Source organism: Protopterus annectens, chromosome 5.part1 (genome assembly GCF_019279795.1).
Source record: "Protopterus annectens isolate FY-2018-M chromosome 5.part1, PAN1.0, whole genome shotgun sequence".
In the NCBI taxonomy this organism is placed as follows: domain Eukaryota; kingdom Metazoa; phylum Chordata; order Ceratodontiformes; family Protopteridae; genus Protopterus; species Protopterus annectens.
This window is the reverse complement of record NC_056736.1, coordinates 157,653,999-157,674,545: the sequence shown is the minus strand read 5'-3', so window position 1 is coordinate 157,674,545 and position 20,547 is coordinate 157,653,999.

Sequence of the window (20,547 nt, the reverse complement as noted above, 5' to 3'; positions counted from 1 at the left end):
ACAACAGGGTATACACACATGTACATCACTTCTACTGTGTGTATTGCTGCATATCTCTGTCCATCCTCCATGGCCATGTGTACACATGTTCTATCCAATGGTTGGGATGGCCATCTTATTTCACATGTAAGTGTTATCCCATATGACATACACCCATAGATGTCATATGCTCCACTGAGGACAGGGTTATGCAGACAAAGGGTGGTACATATGGGACGTGAGCCATCATGTTTTGCAGGATAGTTAAGCAGTGTTGCAGTCAGCCCACTACATGTCATGAACATGTCAGATAGCGCATGACATTGTGTGACATTCATAGCAAGGTTATAATCCACAAGGGTGTATCCTGCGGGCCGGTCATACTCCAGCTCCAACACATTTAGAGTGTGTGCACACATATGCTCTCTGTACAGTACTGTTTGTATTCCCAACATGTGTAATGCTGATATGTAGTACCTGTCCCTACACTGAAACACACCTCCACCATTGTATTCACAGTTGTCCACACATCTGGTAATGACAGTTTGGAAGGTTAAGTGTAAGTGTTTCATATAGTCTTCAATTGCTTCACATGGGTCACCACTGTGATGCATTGCAGGTCTGACCAGTGTCTATTAACAGGACCACCATACATTATGTGTATGTGTGTTATGGTTGATAGCATGCAATTAATATGAGCTGTGCATTATCAAGCCTGGTAAATAATAACAGTTTCACCTGACACAGGCTGCTGTCACTGCAAAACACCAGAGGTACCTAAACAGGAGTGTCACAGCAGTAAGATCATTATCCACACCTGTTTGATAGCTACAGGGTGCAATGTCTATGTTAGCACATAAGCCAGTACAATACACTATACTATGGACTATGCACATCTGTGCATACATAGAATAGCAGACTATAGTATGTGGCATGTGTGCATACTTGCCTTGCATATGATGTAACTTTACACTACATATTGTACAGTAACACATGTAACTATGAAAAAATATATTTTGTTATATGTGCAGCACTGACTTACCAGGCACCTCCAGGCTCGGTGGTTGAGAGACACCCACCTCCACAATACCAGGTAAAGTTTGTGGATGGAGGTCTGCAGGTATCCCCAGGTTGGCCAGTAGCTCCTCGGTATGTGTGAGTGGGGGATGGGTGGGTGGTCCCCCACCTGTTGCACCTTGTTCCTTGGTGATTACATTAGAATGCTGTTTCGCCCATCTTATGAGATCAGTGTAGTGTTGGCACACCTGCTGATAGGTGCGATTGTGACCGCCAACATCATTTATCCTCCTGCAGAGTTCCTCCCACAAGGCATCCCGCTGCTGTGCATCCTGTGGCACATGGCTGAAGAGTGTTTTATGGCTGTCAAGGAGGTATGGGATGAGGACCTCATCCTCCAAGCAGGTGTACACTGGCAGCCTGCTACGTGGCATACCCGGAAGACATAATGATGGAGACAGGTCACAGTAACTCACAGAGAAGTACAGAAGTACAGCCGAACATACCAGTGTATCATATTTATTAAGATTACAAATAAGTCTTTACAAATCTACATGACACTAACACCATTGACATGTATAAGTCACACACATTTGACACTTACTTGTGATGTGATGTTATTGCCATATATGTGTGTGTCATGTGATGAGATAGCTCATATTCCATGTGGATATTGTCTTGATGTGGGCATGTCTGTTTGCCTGTACTGGTGTCTTTACCTATCAGCACATGCCTGGATGTGTTCACATTAATGCAATTGACCTTAATAATGTGTATATGTCACATATATAGTTATACATAGCCATCAGGGACATGACCTGTGACTCTGCAGACTTGCAAGCATGTATGTGTTTTGCCATATACATTTACATGGCACTGTACAGCTGTATAGCATCCTGATATGCATTGCCTGTGTTGCACATGTGTAACACATGGCACAATAGCTAGCATGATGGTATTTGCAGGGTTGGATGTCAACTATAGCATGTATGGTCATAGTGATCTAGTAGGCTATATACCCTGGGCCATATATGAGCCTAGGCAGACAGGTTACCTAGTTCTAGGCAACAGACAGGTAAGTTTCAGTGGTCAGTTCAAGCAGTGCCACAGAATTGATCCACAGGGTTACTAATATATTTGGCATGTGATCATCACACCATGTAAAAGAGAGGGGCGATGTGCAGCTTCGCTGGACAGGGATGCATAGTATGGCAAGAGTATGTTAAGTGCATGGGACAGAGATCTGTCAGGCATGTTGTGATACTTGTACTAGAAAGGTGGATGTCCATGAAGTATGTGTTTGTTTGGGATCAGGATATGTTAAGTGTAGCATGTCCAACACCTCTGGGTTCGACATGGCTTTATTCAGGGTAGGCTGCATGCTACATAATGCAGCTAGGGATTGGGTAGGGCAGTGTAGGCCATCTATACATGGGCAATAACCCTTAAAGGAAATATGTGATCTATTTTGGGTCACTTGAGTGTTGAGTATGGTTGAGCAATTATCTCTATATTCCTGGATGGCACCTTGTCATGACTAGGGGTGCCACATACGACTATCTGACTGGTGTGGTGAAGTAACTATCAAAGGATAGACTAGTGTCCAGCTGCATCTCATACACACACAGTTGCCATTATGTTGACCACTGCCTATGTGGTAGTTCATGGGTACAGGGTTTTTAACATAGGGGATGACAATGCAATACTTAGCTGTCAGATTGTGGCCATACATCACACACCACACATCTGACACACAAAGGCCCTTCTGTATGTTGAACGCAGGACACATTAAGTCAGCTATTGCTCCTAGTTCATAGTCATTTGCAAACATCAATAGGCTGATGCCTTCTGTGTTAGTCTGTGTGGTACTGATAACAAAGAGGGGGAGTACCAGGAATGAACCCTGTATTACTGTGGCTGGCACTGGTTTGATGTGCGTGCACTAGTCACAACATCTTCAGTAGTGTTGGTTCTGCCAGCAGTCCAGTTGGCAACCACTCCTGTGACATAGGAATATACACCTAGTTTACTGAGTGTAGCTAGAACACAGTATGGGTGATGGAGTCCTACGACCTGGCAAGGTCATGATATGCAGTGTGAAACAACCCTACTGTCAGCAACATCTGTACTGAGTACATCAAATATGATGATCACAGTTCATGGCCTTACAGACCAGACTCAGCAGGGTAGTTGTGCACTATTTCCCATTATCAATGGTGTCTCCTCCTTTGTAGGGTGTGATAACTGTTGCTGTGCACCATTCAGTGTTTACACAGCCTGACATAGAGCTATGATTAAACATGATGTGTTTGTGGATAGCTCATTGTTCTTATATTTGTGTAGGATACATTCTGGGATGTTGACAGGTCCCATGAAAGCTGTATGTATGTATGGCTTTAGAGAGTGCAGCTTGTACCTGCATAGTTTTTATTACATGGATACATTACTAAGTGTACCGGTTGGGGGGGAGGTGGGAGTGGGTTTAGGTTCTCCAAGACACTATCTGGATGAACAGGTGCTATTTCTGTAAGTGCAGTACTTCCCATGCCATAGTGCTGTGCAGCACAGCAGGTCTTCTTGTTGCCATTATGATTAATGACACAGCTATAGAATTCTCTGTGCTTGGCCTCATAATATGTGGATGATTAGTTTGACAGTAGCTTTGTGTGGTTTTATATGGTGTATCTGAATCTTATGGAGGATGACCAGGGATCACCTACACTCATGTGTGTTCACTCTTGCAACAGTTACTACATTCTGTGGTACAGTTTAAAGCATGGTACCACCAGTTTGCCTTCTTGTTTGTGTTTGGCTGAATCCTGGTTCTGTTTCAATGGCACAATCACTGCACGTATGGGATTGCTTAAGGTTCATTTGTGTAGGATTCAGCATTTGCACATGCATTGTCCATCTGCATGGGTGCCATGACAGTTACCACTCTGCTCTTAAGAAACATAATACTGACATTGGAGACTGACTATGTGTAGCATACTGTTAGTCCTGTTTTTGTGACTACTGTGATCCAGGTCATTGGGGTTGATGGAATCCAGCATGCATTGAGTGCAGGTGTTGGTACATGAGGAGTCTTCCCAATTCATAACAATAGAGTTGAGAGTAGCCATTATTATGTTTTTCTGTCTCAGACTTAATCTTCTCCATTACAGCACATTATGACAGTTGAGAAATCCGTGGCATGGTGGGTGATCTGTCGCAAGGTGCCATTTGAATTCCACTTTGGCACAAAGGTAGTTGCTCAGCATAATGCATCTGAAGTTATACAAGTGCAATTAGCATGGGAGTGTACATATCCTTCAGGAATATGGACACGCCTGTGGCCCATGTGTTCCAGCAAAGGATAATGGGCAAGAGCTGAGGTATGTGTTATAACATGGTCATGCAGGTGTGCTCTCCCGAGTGTTGAAATATGTCTCAGTCACTGCACAGATATGTTCTCCATGTTAGGAATTGACACATGTGTGTCCATATAGTGTTTCTGACATGTATCATTCTGTAGCGAGACCTGCAGTTTATTGCTTGGCTGTCCCTGTAACAGCAGTGGACCTTCATTTGAACTGTGTATGATGAAGGCACTATAGGGGACACATGAGCCCTAGGCGGTATCCAGATTCTCAGGGTTGACAGGTGCATGCCCTGGCTGGCAACGCATAATGGTCCGTCAACCATGTTATCCCAGGCAGACAGATACTAGATATCCTTTGGCTTGAACCACTACACTAGTCAATTGTGGAATACAATCCTTTTGTTCCTATACTGCAGTATCATTCTGGCCAATGGCAGAATGCTACTCAGGCCTTGGGACATACCTGCATGGGCTACAAGACCTGACAGTTCCTACATGTGTTTCCATGCAAGTCCAGGCTACTGCATCACAGCTCCTGTACAACAACATGGAATATGCCAGAGCCATGTGTATAGTTCAAAAGGTGGTCTGAGTTTATGGGTATGTGGCTAATCATGACAGACAGGCAGCTGACAGTACGCCCTCGTATAGGTTGGTGTGTAACATAGTGCTAGAGTTTGCATTCACAAATGAGTACTGTTGGGCATGTTTCCAGCCACATGCTCTGAGGTGAGGCACAATTATGCAAACAATAACATACAGTTTGTGTATTTCGTTGTCTGTCTCTTCCAGCTTGGGAGGCCACTTCTTTGTCCAGATACTTAGAAGCATCTGTAAATGTGTGTGACTTCTGGTAATATGTGTGAATGCCCTTACTGTGTTCTGGTAAAGGTATGTGTTGGTTGTGATGATGAGATGCATGTGTTAACCTACACCTCATAGCTGTCCAGTCCAGTCATGGCTGTAGACTGGGCTGCCTTCCAGTTTACCCCTCTAGCTGCATCCCAAACAATGTGTGGGGTGTGGGGTGTGGTGTTAGGTGGGTTTGGCAGTGTACATGGCATAGAGAGTACATTCTCCCAGGATGGCCACATACACAAAGCTGACATTAGTAAACACCAGTAGCACACTAGTGGACATGCCTGTATGAGCATTCAGTACTAGAAGAACCAAGTACTGTATTGAGTTTACTTATTGCTTATGATGATGTTTTAGACAGTGATGCTCACATGTAAATATTTGTGTTATGGATGTGACAACACTGGCTATTACGGAAACATTGTAGCTACGTTTAGCAGCAATCCTCCTCTGAGGAGCACATCACATCCTGTTACTTGATTACAGATGATGCAAGTGTCTACAGGTCTGTTTCATTCTCTGGGTATATACTCACATATCCACCAGGACCATGAGCTCTGTTGGGTACAGACATCCACTCTCCAAATAGAGTCATGTATCAATAGACTCTGATGCCACTATCAACATGATCAGGATATAATCAGATAGTGCAAGCCATCACCTATGAAGCGGCTATTACACAAGGTCAGCTGTCTCCTACATCTTACTCTCCTACTGCAGATGTTACACTGCAGTTAAAGATGATATGCAACCTGTTTCATTACCAGTACTGTGCAATACCTTACATATAGTATGTGCAAGTGGCTGTTAGGTTGGCAATGAGAGGTTAGGCTACATAAACCTGGTAGTTCAACCAGTGTGTCTCTACTCTCAATATCCACTCAATGTAGGTGTGCACATAGCCATTTGGGCCAGCCCTGTAACAAGGGTCACTACACATTTGCATAACATGTACACATGCACAGTTGTTATTGCTTGCAAATGATACTAGAGAGGTCCAGACCTGTGACATGGGTCACTACACAGTTGCATAACATGTACACATGCACAGCTGTTATTGCTTGCAAATGATACTAGAAAGGTCCAGCCCTGTGACAAGGGTCACTATACATTTGCATAACATGTACACATGCACAGCTGTTATTGCTTGCAAACGATACTAGAGAGGTCCAGCCCTGTAACAAGGGTCACTACACATTTGCATAATATGTACACATGCACAGCTGTTTTTGCTTGCAAATGATACTAGAGAGGTCCAGCCCTGTAACAAGGGCCACTACACATTTGCATAACATGTACACATGCACAGCTGTTATTGCTTGCAAATGATACTAGAGAGGTTGATATTACATGTGTTATGTGCATGGATAGTTACCTAGCTCTTCCAATTATCTTTGCTATCATGCTGCTAAACTGTCAGATGAATACAAATGATATGTATCCTGTTACTGAGTATTGTAATTACCAGTAGACATAACTACTGTTTGCATAACAAAACAGAACTGCTATGTAGAATGGAATACAGATCTGCCTAAAACACTGTACATTACACAGTTATTGGCACAATATCCCACAATGCACACCATATTTGCACGGTAAGCTCGACTTTGACATGCTTATCTTACTTATACACCCATACATATGTCGACTGTTACAATATATCAACATATACTATCCCCTGTTATAGCACATATGTGTTGGACCAATCCTGACACTGACAGTGGCTGAAAGTGAGTAGGTGAGTTCCAAGCTCATATCATCCCTTGTGGTGTATGCAGAGTTTGCCTTGTGACCTACAGCAGTACACACATAGAATACTACAAGCATTACTACTGCTCAACAGTACATCGCTACAAGTTAATTGTTCCCACTATATGCATTGATTGTACTGTAATTCTTACAGAACAGGTACTACATACACAAACATACATGTTATATATACCTACTTAGTAATTGGAGGTGTTATTGACTAGTATAATACTCGATTTCGGTTCGTCTTTCAGTGTTTTGTACTGTCCTACAGGTAGATACAGATGGTTTGAATGTGTGACAAGGCAATCTTTTATAGTTACAGATCAGTAACAAGTGCTATCCCGACAACCAATTGGTGCTCCTAAGTAGCTAATTACATGCACATCAGCTATGCTGCTACTGCCTTAGCCAATACCATGGCAACAGTAGAGTATAACTGAGTACTCCACTTGGGCATTGTCCTTTTGCCTTACTTTTGAGGAAGACAGCGTGGAAGTGTTGTTTGGAATCTATTGCAACAGCTGTATGGAGACGATCAGTAATATATTGTGTGTAATGCCTAGAAGATGTGGTCTAAATGTGAGCACTGCTGTTATATTTCTGAACATTGCTACTTTTGCAGGGTTTGTCTGTACCTAATACCTCTGCATATGTTTCAATCTGGCCAGGTTGTTTGACCAGGTCAAGGCTGCATAGTTATGCATATAATGTTAGGGGGTTTACAGTGTGCTTACCAGACATATTTAGTTTGGTGTTATTGTGTATCATACTGTGCTGATAATCAGTACTCGGTGACATTTTCTGGTGTACGAACCTTTCAGCCCTCTAAAACGGGACTAGTTCATACAAACCCTGTTACATCAGCAGCTGTTCAATTGTATAACAGCAGCTATTTCACATAGGGCCATGTTAGTGTGTCTGTGTACAGGTATGTTAAGGTTTCAGCAGATGTTGTACAGTAGTTGAATCATTGGTTATGGTATGACAGTATGTATTGATGTAATTATTTTGGTTGTGGGGTAGATGTTGGTGGGTATACATAGCACATGCAGGTGTGTAGGAACCCCTTTTATACAACGTCTATATGTGTTTGGGTGTTCTTTCCCATTGTGAACACCTATCCCTTAGTGGACTAATACCATGGTAATTGCAGGCTGATTCATTAAGGCACTGTTAAATGCTTCTGTATAGCATGCAGGTACTGTTAGTCCTTGAATCCTTTTGGCAATACATCGGAATATAATAAAGTTTTGCAAAATGAAAGCTGACTGTGTATTTCTGTCATGGATATTTGCAGTTATTGCAGTTGTGTTGGTGACAGTGTCCACAGAACATATATATATATATATATATATATATATATATATATATATATATATATATATATATATATATATATATATAGGTTCATAGGTTCATACTAGGCTATCTGCCCTAGGGCATTTATAAGCCTAGCCAGAGTGTGTGTGGCTTTCGCCACCCATTTTAAATCAATTTTGCTATGCCCTTTTTCGAGGTTAGTATACTTTGCCTCTGTCTAACAGTGACAGAGAAGTGATACCTGGGGTAAACCTATGATCTCCCATCCACTCATCAAGATTCCTCTTGAAGAGAGTCAACGAGGGACTCTGACTAACCTGGACTGGGATTTTATTCCAGAGTGAAGGGAGCCTCTGGGTTATGAATCTGTCCCTCCAGCATATCCTATTTATTTCAGTGCTTAGGTTCAAGTCTCTCGAGCGCGTAGCTCAATGGGATTTGGATTTTCTGAGGTGTAGCATGCCCATTAATTCTGGGTTGGACATGGCTTTATATGTCAGACACAGATCGCCTCTGAGCAGGCGGTATGCCACTGAGTAGATCTGGAGTTTCTTTAACCAGGCAGCATATGGCATCTGTTTGAGCCCTTTGATCCTTTTGGTGAGGTAGTTTTGGGGTCTTTCCAGTTGCTGCAGGTGTCTGGTAAGGTACATCCCAAAAGGGGCATTGTACTCAATTATGGGCCTGATGAGGGATGAGTAAAGAGGCACAATGACCTCCCCTGATCTAGATGTGAATCCCTTCATGATTAGGTGGGCTATATAAAATGTTTTTCTAACCACTTTGGCCACATGGTTGTCAAATGAGAGATTGCTATTAACTTGGGTCCCCAGGTCCCTAATTACTTCTTCAGTACTTAATGGATTACCACCTATGTGGTAATTTGTGAGCACTTTGTTTTTGCCAAAGGGGATGACTATACACTTTTTGGCATTTAGCTTGAGGCCATGGCTCTGGCACCAGTTGTCTGTTTCTATGAGGCCCTTTTGGAGGATGCTTGTGTCGGCTGAAGAGTCAATTATGGTGCCCAGTTTGCAGTCATCTGTGAACTTGGTCAGCCACAGTCCTTCTGTGTTGGCCTGTACCTCCGAGAAATATATAACAAACAAGAGAGGTCCCAGGACTGAGGCTTGTGGGATGCCACTTGTAACTGGTTTGGAGTCTGACATGGCTCCTGCAATTCTAACCATGTGGGTTCTGTCCTTGAGCCAGTTTGCAACCCATCTAGTGACATAGGGGTTTATATTTAAGCTGGTAAGCTTATCTATAATGCCTGAGTGGGGTATTGGATCGAAGGCTTTTGCGAGGTCCAGGTAGGCTGTGTGGACGACCTTCCCCTCGTCAATGGCCTTGGTGACTGTTTCAAAGAAATCAACCAGGTTTAAGAGGCAGGATCTGCCCTTAACAAAGCCGAACTGGGTAGGATCCAGTGTCTGTAGGTCCCCAATATCTTTATTTATGAGGTCCACGATGATCCTTTCCATAGCTTTGCAGACCAAGCTAGTCAGGCTTATGGGGCGATAGTTTCCAGGATCCGTTGAAGCACCACCTTTGTGGAGAGGGACCACTGTTGCTGTACGCCACTCTTTGGGTACATATCCTGTAGTATGGCTGAGATTGAACAGTAGTTTTATGTTTGGGTTTAGCTCTTCTTGGTGTTCATGTAGCATGCAGCCCGGGACACCGTCTGGTCCCATTGATGCTGTGTTTTTTGCTTTGGAGAGGGCGGCTCTTACCTGAGCATCTGAGATGTCAGGGGGGCAGCACTCTGCTGGGATAGATATTTGCCGTTTTGGTGGGGAGGGGGGGAAGAAGTTTGCGCTGAACCCGTCAGCTAGGATGTTGGCAATGTTTGTGGGTTTGGTGTACGTTTTGTCATTTTGGACCAATTCTGAGCATATCTGGGAATTCCCACCCAGGTTCCTAACATAACTAAAGAAAGCCTTGTGATTATCCTTAGTGTCCTTTGCAATTTTTCTCTCGAAGCTGGCCTTAGATGATTTTATGAGTGCCCGTAGTTTTTTACTAATACTGATCAGAGATGCCTTCCCTTTTTGGGATTTTGCTCTATCATGTAGTAGCTTCCTCCTTCTGTTCACCAGACAGGACGTCTGCCTTTGGAGGATTGGGTCTTCGTTTTATTTGGGATTGCATGATCCATGCATTCCTGAAGGTGTTCATAGAATGCATTTATAAAGGATTCTGCGGTCTGGGCCGTATTTTCCACAGGCCCGGGGGCTTTGAAGGATTCCACCTCAGTTTTGAGGAGTGTGAGATTTGCTTTAGAGAAGTTTTTCACTGTGGTTTTCTTGGCAAGGGGTGGGGTTGGGATGTGAATATCCAGTGAGATTAGTTTATGGTCTGATCTTACCAGTGAGGGATACACTTCTGGTCTGAAGCATAGAGTCCCCATGTTGGTGATGATCCAGTCCAGCATGTTTTCCCCTCTTGTGGGAGTGGTAACAAGTTGTTCCATAGCATCTGAGTTTATAAATTCTAGGAACCTTTGGGCTAGGGTTTTGGAGCTAGAGTAATGCTCCCAGTCTATGTTTGGGTAGTTGAAGTCACCCAATATAATGGTGTTTGGAGAGACCTTCATATTTTCCAGTGTTCTCAGGCAAGCCGAGTAGGGTTCCTGGGTTAGGGTGGGTGGTCTGTAGCAGCCTATAAACTGGAAGGCAGTTTTACCCACTGTTAGTTGCACATGGATAGTCTCTGATGCTTCGTGCTCTGCCACCAACCTGGAGGTGTGGGTATCTTTGATGAATATTGATACTCCCCCTCCTTTTGTGGTTCGGTCCAAGTTTTGGGGCCGAAAAGCATGGTATGAGGTATAACCTGGTAGTGCTGGTGTTCTCTCTGGAGCCTTGAACCAGGTTTCTGTTACTGCACAGATATCGATGTTCGCCATGCTAAGGAGAGTTTTGAGTGTGTGCATCTTGAGGTTTAGACTTCTGTCGTTAAGTAGCATTACTCTTAGTTTTTTATCCCTTGTGATACCTATGGAGGTGGGTTTGTCTTTTGTGCCTTGCCTAAAAAAGGCACTATGGGGGTAGCAAGAGCCTTTGCCAATATCCAAAAGCCCAGGGGTGACAGGTGCAAGCCATCCCTAGCGAAGCATCGTGGCTTGTTGAGCATGTCATCCCAGGCTGACAGGCATTGGATCCCCTTTGAATGACACCAATTCTTAAGCCAATTGTTGAAATTGATCATCTTGTCTTCATATTGTGGCATCATTCTTGGTGAGGGTAAGATGCTACTCAAGGTCAGGGTCATACAAGCCTGGGCTACATGCTCAGAGAGCTCCTCTATGTCTCTACCAGCCTGGGCTACATGCTCAGAGAGCTCCTCTATGTATCTTTTCATGTAGTCCAGGGAGGTACATCTCAGGTCATTCACACCAGCATGGACAATGACTGAGTGATATTTGTACTTGCCTTGGAGTGACCTGAGTGCTTGTGTTATGAGGCGGATCCTAGCGCCTGACAGGCAGCTCACCGTGACATTCTCCTTGTTCAGCCTGGTGAGCAGGACGTCAGTGTGCCTGATGATAGAGTCACCTATTACAAGTGTATCAGGTGTGTTGTTTAGGCTTAAGGGCTGTCACTGTTCGGCACACTGGCTTTGTGAGCTATGTGTTGCATGTGTTTTGTTTTGGGGTAGCGGTTGCTTGGGTCTCTGCTTTGGAAGTCTCTGCTTAGGCAGATTTTTATTTAGAGCCTCTGAGTATGTTTTTTTGTGTTATATGTGTTTGGTTTGCTGTCGTGGTAGGTCTATGTGGGATTGGAATTGTAGTGAGTGTGGTTTCCTTCTCCTCCTGACTGGTTACGCCAGTACTGAGTTGAGAGAGCTTAGCCTCCAGTTTGGCTATATGGTTGCATCTCTCACATGTGTTGAAATTTATTGGGAGGAGGAGAGGGTTGTCTGTGTACATGAGGCAGTTGTAACATTGCCTCAAGATTCACCAGCTGGACCGAAGAGGAGATTGACAACTGACCTTTGGACATGCTAGAATAGTATTGGGAATTCCTTTATAACTGAAAAAAAGGGCCAATGGGGAACAAGGTACTCAAGGGGAGTTTGTGAGGGTGTAGTGCTTTTAATTTTTTAGTGCTGACTTAGTGAGCAAGTGCCAGGTAACTTAAATGCAAAAACGACAAACAGTAACTTTCTTTCAAGTGAAACAAGGAAATAAGTACAGTATTTGTATTTATTTTATTTAACATTTGTTGACCGGGAAAGTCCGACTAGGTTCCACAGAGCCTGTTTTCAGCAGAGGCCTGGGGAGAAATGCTCCAGATGCATGTCAGTAAGCAATGCAGATATCACTAGGGATCCACAGAAGTGCTTAAAAGCCAAGTTTTAGGTGGAATTAGCGTTTCAGGGAAATAACAAGCAAACAAACAACAAACATACAAACAAAGCTAGATTCAGCAGGCCTGGATCTAGTCTATGCTACAGCAAACAAGGTGTACCAATTTCAGTAAGAAACAGTTCAAATATGCAGGCATATATACACATATGTGTGTGTGTGTGTGTGTGTGTGTGTGTGTGTGTGTGTGTGTGTGTGTGTGTGTGTGTGTGTGTGTGTGTGTGTGTGTACATATATATATATATATATATATATATATATATTATTGCATAATTTTATCTGTACCTCCATAGATGTGTAGATGTTTTTAACCTATCTATATATGTACATATATATATGTAGACCTGTATATATCAACATCTCTCTCTCTCTCTCTATCTTTCTCTCTCTCTCTGTAAATATATATCTATATATCTATATATGAGCATACACCTTTCTTTGGGTACATGGCGGCTTGTCTTATTTCAACACATTCCACAATTTTGTGTTTTAACCTGTCTGCATACACAACCGGGATAAGTACATCACAGGTAGCTTAGTGTTAGGTTACTCTGAGGATGGAGTACATGGTTGTGGCTTCTACTCCTGGAAGATGTTATTATTTTACCTCTCAGAGTAGGTACTGGTAGGGAAAGTGCGAATAATGCACATTTACGTGGTTGTAAGCAGGTTTGCCCGTGGATTGCGCGACATTAAGCAAAGGTTAAACCTGTGAAGCGCTTCTCCGTTTACCATGTTTCAGAGCCACTTACCATCGCACAAACCTATGGAAACCCTCTTACAACTGCTTACGAGTGCTTTAATCCACCTGCATCCAACAGACCTTATTCTGGCCCTCAAAATAACTTAACAGCCCTTGCACGTCTTGAACAATGGGACCATGAACACCACAGTCATGGACTTTACCACTAAGGTATCTGAGATATGTACAAATGTTATGGTGTTTAGAATATACATTTTACTACAGGCATTCCTCACTACTGAAAACAAATGTGACAGTCAGTTGGTGTAGATATGTCTGATACATGTTAATGTTCATATGTTTGTGAAATTAGGTGTTGCAATGTGACATGACAGGGTGTATTAGGAATGAGAAAGGTTCTTGTTTTATGTCCTTTTTATATTGTCCCCAACCTCCATGTATACCCCTCCAGTTCACTTATTGAACATCCGACCCAGGCCCTCCTTGATGCATGATTTCATTACTCATCATTTCTCCCCACCCCACTCTTCACATAAACAACAACCATCCCTTCTATGGTGAATTTGGTTAATATTAATAGTTATACTACCAGAGCTGCATGTATTTTGTGTACACTCCAATTCGTTTGTAGTGCTTCTGTGTAACAAAGTGTGTTCATAGATATTTATATATATGGCTATTGTTGTAACTGTATGTATATATATATATATATATATATATATATATATATATATATATATATATATATATATATATGTGTGTGTGTGTGTGTGTGTGTGTGTGTGTGTGTGTGTGTGTGTGTGTGTGTGTGTGTGTGTGTGCAGACATCACTGATATATATATATACATATATATATATACATATATATATATATATATATATGTATATATATATATATATATATATATACATATATATATAGTTCGTATTAATATATAACAGTAATACATATTTAGACTGGAATGTGTTGGTTCACAAACTACAGTACATTACAATGTACTGTACATATGTACACAAAATGACTGTCCCACTTGTGATCATTACAGTGGAATGCATATGGTATAAGGTGTAGTCTCAAGACCATGAAACATGTATACACCTCAGATGGATTAGTGGCAAGTCCCATGACTATAGTGTGTATGGTCCAGGGTTCAACACCTACAATGCTTTACAAATGTTCTTTATTCCAGAATAAGGCTTATTTAAGCTGTTGTAAGCATGTCTAAAAGTGTTTGTGTGTCATTATAACAGCGGTTAAACACAGTTAAAAAAACTTTGTAATGTATAAACTGTGTGCGCAAACACGGCCACATCCACTAACTACTCAGAATATATACATGTCAGTGAAGTAACATCTCACTATATGCTGACATAACATTACATTCTCTGTTGACTGTACTCTCTAGCACACATGGGTTTATATGGGTGTTTCAAATGTTTATTATTCAGACGATTACTACATATATATGCAAGCTATGGTTAAGGTATACTTTGGAACATGATAAACATCCCTGCCTTTATTGGGATCGGGACCTCGAATGCACAGATACTATGCTCATGTTGTAACCATTGCACTGTTGACATTAATGTTGCTTCCACCTATTTCCTATTTAGATACTTTCTATGTGTAAGCTAGGCTAAGCAAAGGGCAGAGGCTCCCAAACCCACTGAGCTTCACTTACTCTGTAAATAATAACATATAACAAATGTACTGTGAGACAATACATTACATTCCTAACTACATTAGGCATAGCCCCTCACTGACACACTTCAAGGGAAACCTTGTTGTGTGAATGGGTAACAGAATATACACCCCTGGGATCATGTGTTCCAGAACCATACACACAGGGGGTGGGAGAGCATATCCAGCTTGATAGCTGTGAGACCTGTTGGGGAAATTGAATGGGGTTGAATTGTCACATTAACATGCCCTCTTTAGATCACTAAGTGCTTCTATCACCCTCCACAACCCCAGTCTTCAACAGCTTCCAGCAGCTCTGCCTGGTATTGCTTCATTGGCTATGCTTGACAGAGGCTCGGTTACTTCATCAATGGTGCAGAGAAAGACAACACACTGCAGCTATGCTTCTAATTGCCCTTGGGCAGATAGGTAGTAGGGTAGCTATGATCCTCTAAAGTGCAGGCCATCACAGCCATAATATGTGAATAAACAGGCCTTCAGATCACAATATACAGTGAGAAATCACCATGTAGTCAGGAAATAGTTAAGTACAACAAGAACATACAGAACATTGATACTTAGTCACTACAAAAGCCTGTCTTGGAAGCTAGAAGACTTAATATATATAATATATAATTTTAAGGCATTCTATTGCTTACCAGTAGGTTACCTACAGGAGAGACGAAAAACAAGCATAGATGGGGAACAAGCATGCAACAATACCATACCGGCCTATGTGTCAGCCCTAGGCTTTGGAATACTGGCCAAGGCTATCGGTGCCCCCATGGTGCCTTATTTAGGAGAATCTTGAAGGTCAATATCAGCTCCATAAACAGCACAATAGCAGAATCAATGAGGGTTATGCTACTCAACACCAGGGGTTGTGATTACAACATGCATGCACTCACAGCACTCCTCAGGATGGATAACATCAACATCTGTGCAGTAACTGAGATCTGTCTTAAGACTCCTGAGAGCACACCAGGACTACCAGACTACAACCCATACCACACATTTCAGCCATAGAACATGGACTGACACAGACATGGAGGGAGGCGTATCCATATTCATCAGGGATACCTACACCTCCAGATTAGTGGGGCAGCATGATACCTCTGACATCATCCATGTGCAGCTAATACCAGACACAACTGCAATGTAAACTATGGCCTGCTATGGATCATCCTCTATGACACAGGACCACCACTCCACCAACCTGGAGACAGTGGAGAACATGACAGTCCTAATGCACACCTTGGCATTGGTCGATGTCAAACACCATACCATTAACTGGTAAACTTACTCCAGTACTCACGTCCAGGCCCAGCGCTTCCTGGAATTTATCACCTCGTATGCCCTGTATCAGGTGGTAACCTTCCTAACGAGGGGTGGAAACATACAAGAAGTGGTCATCACCAACATGGGCAACAGGTGCACCACAGTGGAGGTTAACCAGTCACTGGTTAGATCTGCCCATGAAGTATTCACTGTTTCCACACCCAAGCATCTCCCCCATCCATGGATACCACAGTGTATACAGGTATCCGCAGGATGGCGCAGTGGTGCAGCGGTAGCGTTGCCACCTCACAGCAAGAGGATCTCTGGTTTGATTCTTGGCTGGGGTGCCTTCTGTGTGGAGTCTGCATGTCTTCCCTGCGTTCATGTGGGTTTCCTCTGGGCGCTCCTGTTTCCTCCCACATTACAAAGACATGCATTTGGAGCTTTTCTCCCCGGGCCTCCACTGAAAATTGGCTTTGTTCCAAGTTGGACTTTCCCAGTTAACAAATGTTAAATAAATAAAAATAAAATAAATATACTTTTCCTACAGCTAAATTTACACAACTAGTGACAGGGGTGGGGGGTTTCACAGCCCCCATGCTAAGGGGAAACACTGCTCAAGATACAGACAGATTTACAAATGCAGTCTATAAGCACCTACATGGATGCATGGATCGTGCCATCACTGGTAAACCAAGACTCACTCCTCCTAGACAAGGACACCAGTCTGGTGGACCCCTGCAATAAACAGGCTATACTACAGAAGTAGCACAGTGTTCCAGACAAACAGCAAATCCCACGAAGGGCAGACATCCTTGACCACTATTAGTATGATACATAGGTCCCTCATGACATCATCCAAGGCTAACATCAGCAGGACAATACGCAAGGATTCGAAAGATAACCACAAAGCCTTCTTTGGCTATGTCAAGGATCAAAGTGGTGCCACGCAGATTTACACTGTGCCGGTAAAATATAGCACAAAATATGCTGACCTTACTGATATCGCCAACATCCTTGCAGATACATTCTGTGCATACTTCACCTCTTAAAGAGCACACAACACTACCCGAAAGGTACAGTATGCCACACATCAGAGACACACAGGTGGAAATGGCCCTATCTAACAGCAGAACACAGCATCAGTGGAGGCAGATGTTGTCCCAGACTGCATCTTACAAACTGTACAAGACAACCTGACCCCCTACCTAATTAAGCTTTCCAACCTCAGCCTCTCCACAGGCTACATGCCCATACAATGGCTCGTGTCAACAGTTATTCCACTCCATCAAAGTGAAATCACAACTGACCATGGTAACTACCACCCCATAAGCCTGACTAGCCTGGTCTGCAATGGTATGGATTGCATTCTCATGGCACTCATTAACAAAGACATTGGTAACCTCCGAACACGTGACCCAACCCAGGTCAGCTTGGTTGAGTGCAGTTCATGCCTACTGAACCTGTTTGACATCTTACATACAGTTACAAAGATGTTAGATGATGGGGGAGGTGGTTCACACATACTACCTGGACCTCACCATGGCTTTTGACACCAAGCCCCATTCAGGTATTATTGATAAATACACCAGCCTGTACATACACCCATACATCACAGGTTGGGTTGCCATTGGGCTTACACACAGAACTCACATAGTACGACTAGCAGTCTCCAGGTCCAACTCTTGACCAGTCATGACAGGTGCCCTACAGGACTCAGTCCTGGGAGCCCTGCTGTCTGGCATATACTTCTCAGAGGTACAGACAAACATAGGTGGACTACGGCAGATCATGTTTCGCAATGACAGTGAATTGGGAGCCATGATTGATAGTCCAGCTGACACAGACATCCCCCAAGGGGCCTCACAGAGACCTTCACAGGGTGTCAACATCACGGCCTCCAGCCAAGTGCCACTAATTGCATGGTCATTCCATTGTGGAATATTAAGGACCCACATATTATCACATAAGTGGTAGCCACTTTAATACGGACGTGGTAATGGGGTATCTGGGGACTAAGGTAGATAGTGATCTCCCCTTTGTCAATCATATCTCCACAGTAGTTAGGACATCATTCTATGTAGGCCATCTGATTACTAAAGTATTCCCATCTAGACATATTGGGGTTATAATGCCCCTTTACTCATCACTCATCAGTCCCATCATAGTGTATAATAACCCATTTGGGATGTACCTCAGAAGACACTTCCAACAGTTAGGAGGTCCAAGAATGTACCTCGCAAAGGGGAATACTGGCCTCCAACATATGGCCTATGCAGCCAGACTGAATAAACTCCTACTTTATTCAGTGGCATCTCGTTTACCCAGAGATTATCTCCACTGGCCAACATAGCCATGTCAAACTCAGGCTTAATGGATATGCTCCACCTATGGGAATTCATGTCACACTGAGCCACACACTGTAGTGAGCTGAACCTTGCCACAACAATAACTGGAAGATGCTCGAGGGACAGATTCCTGTCACAGACACTTCATATACTTTGGAACAACATCCCTAACTACATTATACAGAGCCCTTCACTAACACTCTGCAAGAGAGACCTTGAAGAGTGGATGAGGAACAGTAGATGCACTCAAGGGATCCCGCAATTGGCTCTGCTCCACAGAGGGACAGCTAATGAATCAATGGGGTGGCAAACGCTGACACATTTTGGCTGGGCTTATGAATGGCCTCTGGCAGTTGGCCATGTACCTACCTATGAATCTATACATACAGTATCAGCACATGCTGATAGCTTAATTTACTGTTCAGGTGTTGACTTACCTTGTGCCAATGGCAGTTGTGTGTGCAATAGTTGAGGGTTGCCTATGTTGGATGCATACAGTAGACTGCCTATACATGACAATTTACAGGTAGTCTTGTGTGTGCGTGTGTGTGTGTGTGTGTGTGTGTGTGTGTGTGTGTGTGTGTGTGTGTGTGCCATCCATTTTTACTGTGTGCACAGGTGGAGAAAAGTATCAGTCCCTAGGTGCCTACACTGTCAGTGTGTGTGCAATACGTTCCCTCTTTGCCAAGGCATGGGCATACTGGGCATGCCTCCATCTGCCTACTGGCGCTAGCTCAGGATGTTCATGGTCTGAGAACCTCTGTGCCTGTGAGGCCCTTGGCAATGGTGGTTGGCTGTGAGGGCCTTCACCATTCTGTCCCTGCTGCAGCTGTTTCCACAGGACCATATTGTGTAGCATGGCACATACTATGAAGATGTGGGCACATGTGCCTGGAGAGTGCTGCAAGGTTCAACCAGATATGTCCAAGCAACGGAACTGCGATTTCAGCATCCCAAACATGCTCTATGATGATTCTGGTTTGTGCGTGTGTCTCATTATGGCGTTCCTGCATGGGTGTGTGTGCATTTCTGATGGGAGTCATCATCCACGGTTCCAGTGCATAGCCAGCATCCCAAACCAGGTCGCCATTTGGGATGTCCCTCCTGGCAAATAACTGATACAGCTGTGAGGTATGCCAGATATGGGAGTCATGATAGCTTCCAGAGCTGCCAGCACACACATCCATGATAATGCCCTGGGCATTGCACATGACCTGGCAGTTGATAGAAGGGTATCCCTTGCGGTTTATGTAGCACCTACCCTGCTCACCGGGTGGTGACTTGATGTGTATGTGCATGCAGTCTATTGCACCCAGTACCTCCGGGTATTCTGCAACATGGTGGAAGAGATGCATATTGTTGGCCAACTCCTCCCATGTTCAGTGGAAGTATATGTGGTCAATGGCATGTGGTAACATGGATTCCAGGAACTGGTGTAGTACCCTGGATGTTGATGCCTGTGAGATCCCCATGATATCCCCAGATGATCTTTGAAAGGTACCTGTATCTAGTATTCTCAGGCTTACAAATACCTTCGTATCCACTGGAATGGGTTCCCCTCTGTTTGTTCTGGCTCTGAGGTGTGACTGGCACAGCTCCACAAGTTGCTGTAGGATGTCCCTGTCCACCCTGTAATGCTCTACTATCTCCAGATCATGTAGCCTTTGGTAGATTACCCTGGGTCTGAACACTCTCCTCCTCCTCTGGTGCCTGCAGTGGTCGTGTGCATCATCCTCCATACCACCTTCAGTCTCCAACACATGCTGGTGGATCAGAGCAAAGGCAGCCCCTAACATGTACATACTAAAAGTTCCCCGTCTGTATACACCACTGGTGCAGAGTGTATGGGAATACACAAATGTGTGTGAGGTGCTTTC